Source organism: Hylobates moloch, unplaced genomic scaffold (genome assembly GCF_009828535.3).
Source record: "Hylobates moloch isolate HMO894 unplaced genomic scaffold, HMol_V3 SCAFFOLD_19, whole genome shotgun sequence".
In the NCBI taxonomy this organism is placed as follows: domain Eukaryota; kingdom Metazoa; phylum Chordata; class Mammalia; order Primates; family Hylobatidae; genus Hylobates; species Hylobates moloch.
Genome location: NW_026652294.1, coordinates 58,739,554 through 58,747,096, shown reverse-complemented (window position 1 = coordinate 58,747,096; position 7,543 = coordinate 58,739,554).

The window sequence follows — 7,543 nt, the reverse complement described above, 5'->3', positions numbered from 1 at the left end:
AATAAATGGCTTTTTTGTTTTTCTGTTGTTAACTTTTTAATTATGTACATGTATAACTTTAATTTTTTTTTTATATGTCCACAGGAGTCATCTGGGTGATGGAATGATAGGATAGTTTTGATTTTCTTTCTAATATCTATATCTTTTTTAAAATCCATCAACAATGGACTTAGAAAAAGCAAAACAAAACAACAAAATCTGTTGGATTTTTAAAAAAATTACATAGGTACAGATTAAATGCTCTGAGATGCAATAGAGTAAAAATAAATAAAAACGTTAACATGTTAAGGATTTACAAAACTAATGTATCTGGTGGAAGATTATTTTCTCAGTATACCAAATGATACAGGAGTTAAGAAGAAATTACGTAGGCAGATAGTGAGGGTATGGAAGCCCTCCGTAAGGATTTTTTTAATGAAAAGCAGCCCCAAATCATTTTCCTTTCTAACAACAGCAGCCTATAAAATCGAGCTGCAGACATAGATGCCTGCAGTTGTGCCAATCATGTTCAAGATGGCGGCTCTGTCTTCCCTTCTCTTTGTCAGCCACGTGTATAGTAAGGAGCGGACAAGATGGCAGGAGCCAAGGGGAAAGTTCATTTTCATAATAAGATTAGGGTGGGGCAGCCAGCCTTCCCCTGCACTATGTAAACGTCATACCTGATCTAACCGATCTGTGAGCCCTGTGTAAATCGGACACCACCTCCTCAAACCTGACTATAACTTCCGTTGCATCAGCCACCTGCTCGTCTTTCCTCTCGGAAGTTCCCTCTCTCTATAGAGAGAGCTGTTTGACTTTCTCTTTTTTTCTACCTATTAAACCTCCACTCCTAAACTACTCGTGTGTGTCCGTGTCCTAAATTTTCCTGGTGCGAGACAACAAACCCCGGGTATATATCCCAGACAACGTAGCCACTTCACAATGAAGAATCTGTAGAATATTTCAGTTTGGGAAACTCTGATCTAGCTCTTGGGGCATAGAGGCCACACTGCTGGCTGGAACCATAGCAAGCAGCAAAGAGAAATTTAACTCAGAGACAGTAAATGGTATACTGGAGTCTAAAAGTGGGGAGAGGTGGTTCCAGGGATTAGTGAGGGTAGCTGAGACATCCCCAGCTCCCCAAGGAGCACCTGTGCTCATGCCAGGCACAGTCTCAGGAGAACAGATACCCCAGCCACTGGAAGTTTGGACATCCACAGCGGAGGGTCCTCAGTGCATGAGAGCGAGCTGCCAGGTGGAGCAGGTAAGGTTAATATTTGCAGGTATTTTATCTGTTAATAAAAAGTGTCTAGTCTTTTTAAAAGAAAAACACAAGGAACTGTGATTAAGCCAAACAGTTCGAGACAAAATACGAACTGTATCAAGAACATGAAGAACTGATCGGCTCTAATGGTCACTGGAGGAAATGGGTTCCCACAGTCCATCGGTGTTACACATTTCCATAACTATGTAAAAAGAGGGTACATCTATGTGTTCCAAGATGCTAACTTACTTTAATGTCTGAAAGAGGAGAGCTGATTCAGTTAATGCGTCCACTAAAGTAGCCAGTTATAAGGAAAACCATGATAAAATCCATAGCTCTTTTGTATACACCGGTAACTTGTTAGAAAACAAAATGGACAGTGACAGTTTATCATAATAATTTTAAAAACTATGTAATAACCAATATTGAGGATAATCTTAAAAAAATGTGTGAGGTCCAAAGAAAGAAATGTACAAAATCTGTAGCATAGTTGACTAGAAAAATAGGTATATAAAATATTAATCACATTTTTATTCTTTAAAATTTTAAAATAAAACATACTGGGAACGTTTCTAACTGAAATTTTTGAAAATAAAATTCTTCTTCTTATTCTCTCCACAACCTCTTTCACTCTGCAGAGGTGCCAACAGTGAACAATCTGCTATGTATCTTTCAAATAAGTTATGGTGTGGACTGAATGCTCATTTGCCCCACAAAATTCATCTGTTGAAATTGATGTTATTGAGGATGGGGACTTGGGAGGTAATTAGGACATGAGGGGGAACCCTCATGAATGAGATTAGTGCCTTTATAAGAAGAGGCTGAAGAGCTAGCTCCCTCTCTTTCTGCCATACAATGAGAAATTGACAGTCTGCAACCCAGAAGGGGACCCTTAACAGAGCCCAAACATACTGGCACCTTGATCTCAGACTTCCAGCCCCTATATTGTGAGAAATAAATTCTGCTGTTTAGAAGCCACCCAGTCTATGGTACTTTGTTATAGCACACTAAACTAAAACAAAATATTTGGAGTATTTATTTCAGTTACATTACTGAACTTAAATTTGCAATGAGTTCATTTACATATACTGTAATTACAGTTATATTTGGTTTGATATATCAACTTGCTATTTGACTTACCTATTTTTCTATCTTTTTCTTTCTTTTCCTGCTTTCTTTGGAATTAATCAAATAATTTTTATTATTCCATTTACCTCAGCCTTCCAAAGTGTTGGGATTACAGGCATCAGCCACTGTGCCTAGCCTCTATTAACTTTCATTTTTACATTTATTTTTTACCATTTTTTCAGAGGTTAATTTCAGCATGCATCCTCGATTAATTTTAGCCAAATATGGATTATCTTTTACTACTTTTCTGATAACATTAAGACTTTAGATACTTTTAATTATCCCAGTGCTCACTTTTATATTTTATTTCTATACATATTTTAAATCTTGCAAGACATTATTATTATCATTGCTTTGTATACTCAATATTTCATTTTTAAAATCTTTTTCATTGCTTTTCTTTACTGCCTTCATTTCTGTGTTTCAGTCTGGAATAGTTTTCTTTCTGGCTGAAAAACTTTCTTTAGTATTTCTCTTAGTGCAGGTTTGCTGATAAAAATTTTGTTTTGTTTATTTGAAAACATCTTTATTTTGCCTTCATTTTTGAAGAATAATTTCACTGGATATACAGTTTTAGACTAAATATAATTTTCTTTAATTTCTTTCAATACATCATCTCATTATTGTCTGGCTTTCAGAAGTTCTGTTGAGAAATTACTTTCCATTTAATTGTTGTTATTGTTGTTGTATTTGAAGATAACATACTGTTTTTTCTTAGCTGCTCTGTGGAATGATTTCTATTTTTTTAAATCACTTTTGGAAATTCTTCAATCGTTCAAAAGTTCTTCAATTTTCCCCCATATTCTTTTTTCTCTTCTTTTGGGAATCCAATTAAATTTATGTTAAACTTTTTATTATGTGTATTGTACATTCTTCTAAATTTTATATCCTGTTTTCTCTTAGTGCATCACTCTAGGTATTTCCAAGCAATCTATCTTCTACTTCACTAATGCTCTCTATTGCTATCTCTAATCTCTTATTAAACCCATGATTTGAATTCTTACTTTCAGGTATTATGTTTTTTAGTCCTAGAACTTTCATTTGATTCTTTTTATGAATTCTAATTATAGAATATATTTCTTTATCTTTTTGTCTGTTTTCTCTAACATATTAATCTTGCTATTTAAAAATCTTTGATAACTCCAATATAAGAACCACCTGTAGTTCTACATCTGTTGTCTAATTTTTCTCTTCATTTTGTGTCATATGGTACTGTCTTTTGGAGTGTATAATAAATTTGATTGAATGCCAAATACTGTTTATTACTAGATAGCCTCCAGATAATTTTATCTCCTTCCAGAAAGTATTCACCATTTTTTTCGACAGAAAAAATTGGGTCTGATAATCTTATTCTGTTTAGCCACTTTAGTTTCAGTAAGTGTCTGCCTACTTCCGTTATTCTTTGCTCCTAAGGTGTATCCCTCCAGGGCTTTCAACGAAGAGCCTGATGTATTTTCTGGGCACCTGAAAGGTCCTGAGTTCTAATCCTTGCTTCTTAGCTGAAAACTCTGTTCTGTTTTCCAGAGGCTTTCTACTTAGCTCGTTAGTCTCCTGCTCAGTTTAGTTTCAGAATTTGGTAAATGGTTAAAAGAGGAACCAGCCACATGTCAGGCTTAGTTCTCTGCCCCTGTCTTCCTCAGAGTTTTTGGCTGAGGATATTTCTAATTTTGATTCTCCAGCCCCATGACACAATCAAAATCTCTACTGGTTTCCCAGTTAGCAGCCCTCTGTGTGTGCAAAGCCTGGAATCTCAACCACCTCTTTCCCTGGCTCAGAATGGGCAAATACCCTCAGAGAGAAGCAGTTGCAAATGATCGGCTCAACTCACTTCTCCATCATCTTCCTCCTTTTTTTTTTTTTTTCTGAGATGCAGTCTCACTCTGTCACCCAGGCTGGAGTGCAGTGGCACGATCTCGGCTCACTGCAACCTCCACCTCCTGGGTTCAAGTGATTCTTGTGCCTCCCTGAGTAGCTGGGACTACAGGCGCACACCAGCATGTCTGGCTAATTTTTGTATTTTTTGGTAGAGAGGGGTTTTGCCACGTTGGCCAGGCTGGTCTCAAACTCCTGGCCTCAAGTGATCCACTCACCTGAGCCTTCCAAAGTGCTGGGATTACAGGTATGAACCACCACGTCCAGCCCATCTTCCTCTTTTCAAAATTTAATCCCTGTTGTGATCTGAATGTTTGCATCCCCTCAAAATTCATATGTCGAAACCAAATCATCAAAATGATGGTATTTGGAGGTAGGGGCCTTTGGGACATGATTAGGTCAGAAGGGTGCAGACCCCATGAATGGGATTAGTGCCCTTATAAAGAGACCATAAAGAGCTAGCTAGTCCTTTCCACCATGTGAGGACATAGGGAGAATGCACCATTTCTATAAACCTGGAAATGGGCCCTCATCAGACAGTAAATCTCAGGCACCTTGATCTTGGACTTCCCAACCTCCAGAAGTGAGAAATAAATTTCTATTGTTTATTAGCTACCCAAGGTCATAGTACTTTGCTATAGGGGCCCAAATGAATTATGATAGTTCCTATAGTTCTAGTGGCTTTAGTAGCCCCTTAATGGCTTTAAACATATTTGTTGTTTGTTTTATATTTTTGTTTAGCTTTTCTAATGGTTCTTATTGGGAATATTGGTCTGCTGTAAGTTATTCATCATACCCACTGATATCTCATTGTCCAGACTCTATAATATGGCCATATCTCACACTGAGAAAGATAATTATTTTTTATTTTGAATGAAAATATGCCAAATAAAAATCAAGATTCTGTTCCCAGGAAGGAATGGGGAGAATGGATGTTGGGGTTAGCAACTAGCACTCTGTTCCAAAGTGAGAGGTGGAAGCCAGTTATAGTCTCATGGAAGGATAGGGAGTGGTTTTCACATATACTGGGGAAATGAGTTGCCAGAATCCACCTCTGACTCAGGAGAGCTCATAAAACAATAATAACTTGGTTAACATTTGCTATCAAAATCATCCAACTCTCTATGTTCAGCTCCATGCTTACCAAACAACCTTGAGGTAGTAATTGAGCTTTCCTTAGAGACTTGGAGAGAATGTGCTAATCCTCAGAAATCAATCTACCAGTTCATTTGGCAGTTATATTTCTCAAGGTAAATAATCAAAACCAGTGTCTAGGGCCATAATCTGCATGATGAACCAGTCTTTTTTGGCTCACTTTGCCCTGGATAAAATGACAAAATACAGTTTCTTGACCTACTAGAACTTGATTGCTGCGTGATTCTCTTATGAAAGTATTGTCAGCATTTAGACATTAGGAATCTCTTGCTAAATTTAGCAGCAGGTTCCTGCCTATGAAGTAAAAAATGAATCCTGTTTAGAAAAGAATCTTGCAAATGATGTCTCAGTTTCTAACAGAAAGGTAAAAAATCTTATAAGAGTGATGAACACTGAAAAAATAATGTCTGAAAACAGTTTTCTCCTTATGTTAGGTTTGGAAAATGTGGTCTTGAAATTTGGTGAAAATACAACTCACAGAGAATTCTAAAAGACTGTCCCTCAGACTGATTTGGTCTGCAATTTGGGATTTATGAAAAATGTTTGCTCTTCTTAAAGATAGAGGAGAATTATAGATTTTGGCTAATCGGAGAGAACTTTCCTATTAAGTTAATCACCACAAACACTGGGCCCTAAGACAAAGAAGAGATTTAAATTCTGAGGGTAAGAGCTCTCTTGGTACCCAATTCAATTTTATGGGAATAATCAGATGATTAAGGGAAAAAAATAGTGACTCAAGAGGTCCTTGGGATTCTCCTGCAAATTCTGAACAAGGCACTTAATTTTTCAAATTCTCATTTCTTCCTTTTCCAATCTATTATGGAAGATAAAATCTGGCCTCTGAGGATACATTGCTTGTACTAATGAAATAATAACTGGAAAGATTTTGTGTTCATTGGTTGGGTTCTGGGACAATTTCCCCAAAACCTGTTCCTTCCTAATTGTCAGCTCACTTAAAATTCAGCACTTTATTCCTGTTTTTGCATTATTTTGAGTGCTCATATCCTTTTTTTCCTTTTAAAACCCCTTTTAAATATTTTTAGACACTAATCCATTTAGTTCTTAATCTTATAGGCTCAGATGTATGCCATGGAACCTATCCCTAGAAAAATGCATTATGCACAAAACCACAAACTTTTGCCTGCAGTTTCAAAAGAGTTACCGGCTCCTAAATTAAAGGAGATATAACACATTTTAAATTCTTTCTATATATGGTTGTTGAGTTTTGAACACTTTGTTAACAGTTAGGCTCTTTTGTATCCCTAAGGATATATTCCTACTTCTGAATATTTTACTTTTCACCATTTCAAGTTCATAACATCACACTGGATTATAAAACAAAGAAATATGTACAATAATGGTAGCCCATGTAATGGGTAATGGAGTATAAGTATTAATAATTCCAATAAATTCCATGTTGGGACAGGTGTGATTATCCGTTTATTTTTTGCCCTGTTTTTTTTTTTTTTTTTACCTTAATCAGAATGTGTTATTTCCTGATTGCTTTGATGGCTTTTCCCAGGCTTACCTGGTTTGTGACAACTGGCTGCTAAAATCAACAATCATGTTGATTTCTTTTATCTTTTCACAAATGTGCTTTCTTACTAGGAGTATTCTATGCATGCTTTTCCTTCTGTCTTTCTTTCCTTCTTTGCGTAGTTAAATCCTCCTCAGCCTCATCTAGTTGGTGAGTGGCTTTCCTCCACATGGTTATTCAGGGACTCAGGCTCTTTCTGTTTTGTTACTCCACTATCCCCTAGGCCCTTAGAGTCCTCTACTTCAAGCAGGGGAAAGAAAGATAGAGAAAGCCTTCATTTATAATGTCCTTGACCCAGAAGTGACACACATTACCTCCAAACACATTCTGATGGTAAGAGCTACTCACATGGCTCTACCCAAGGTGCAAAGGTGTTTGAGAAATGGGACTCCTGAATGAATAGCCACTTCCTAGGGTCATCTCAACACTGTGGAAGGGGACACATTAATTTTTGGTGGTAGCTACCTGTATTAGGCAATGCTTGCATTGCTATAAGGAAACACCCAAGACTGGGTAATTTATAAGAAAAGAGATTTAATTGGCTCATAGTTCTGCAGGCTATATAGGAAGCATAGCACTGGCATCTGCTTCTTGTGAAGCCTCAGGAA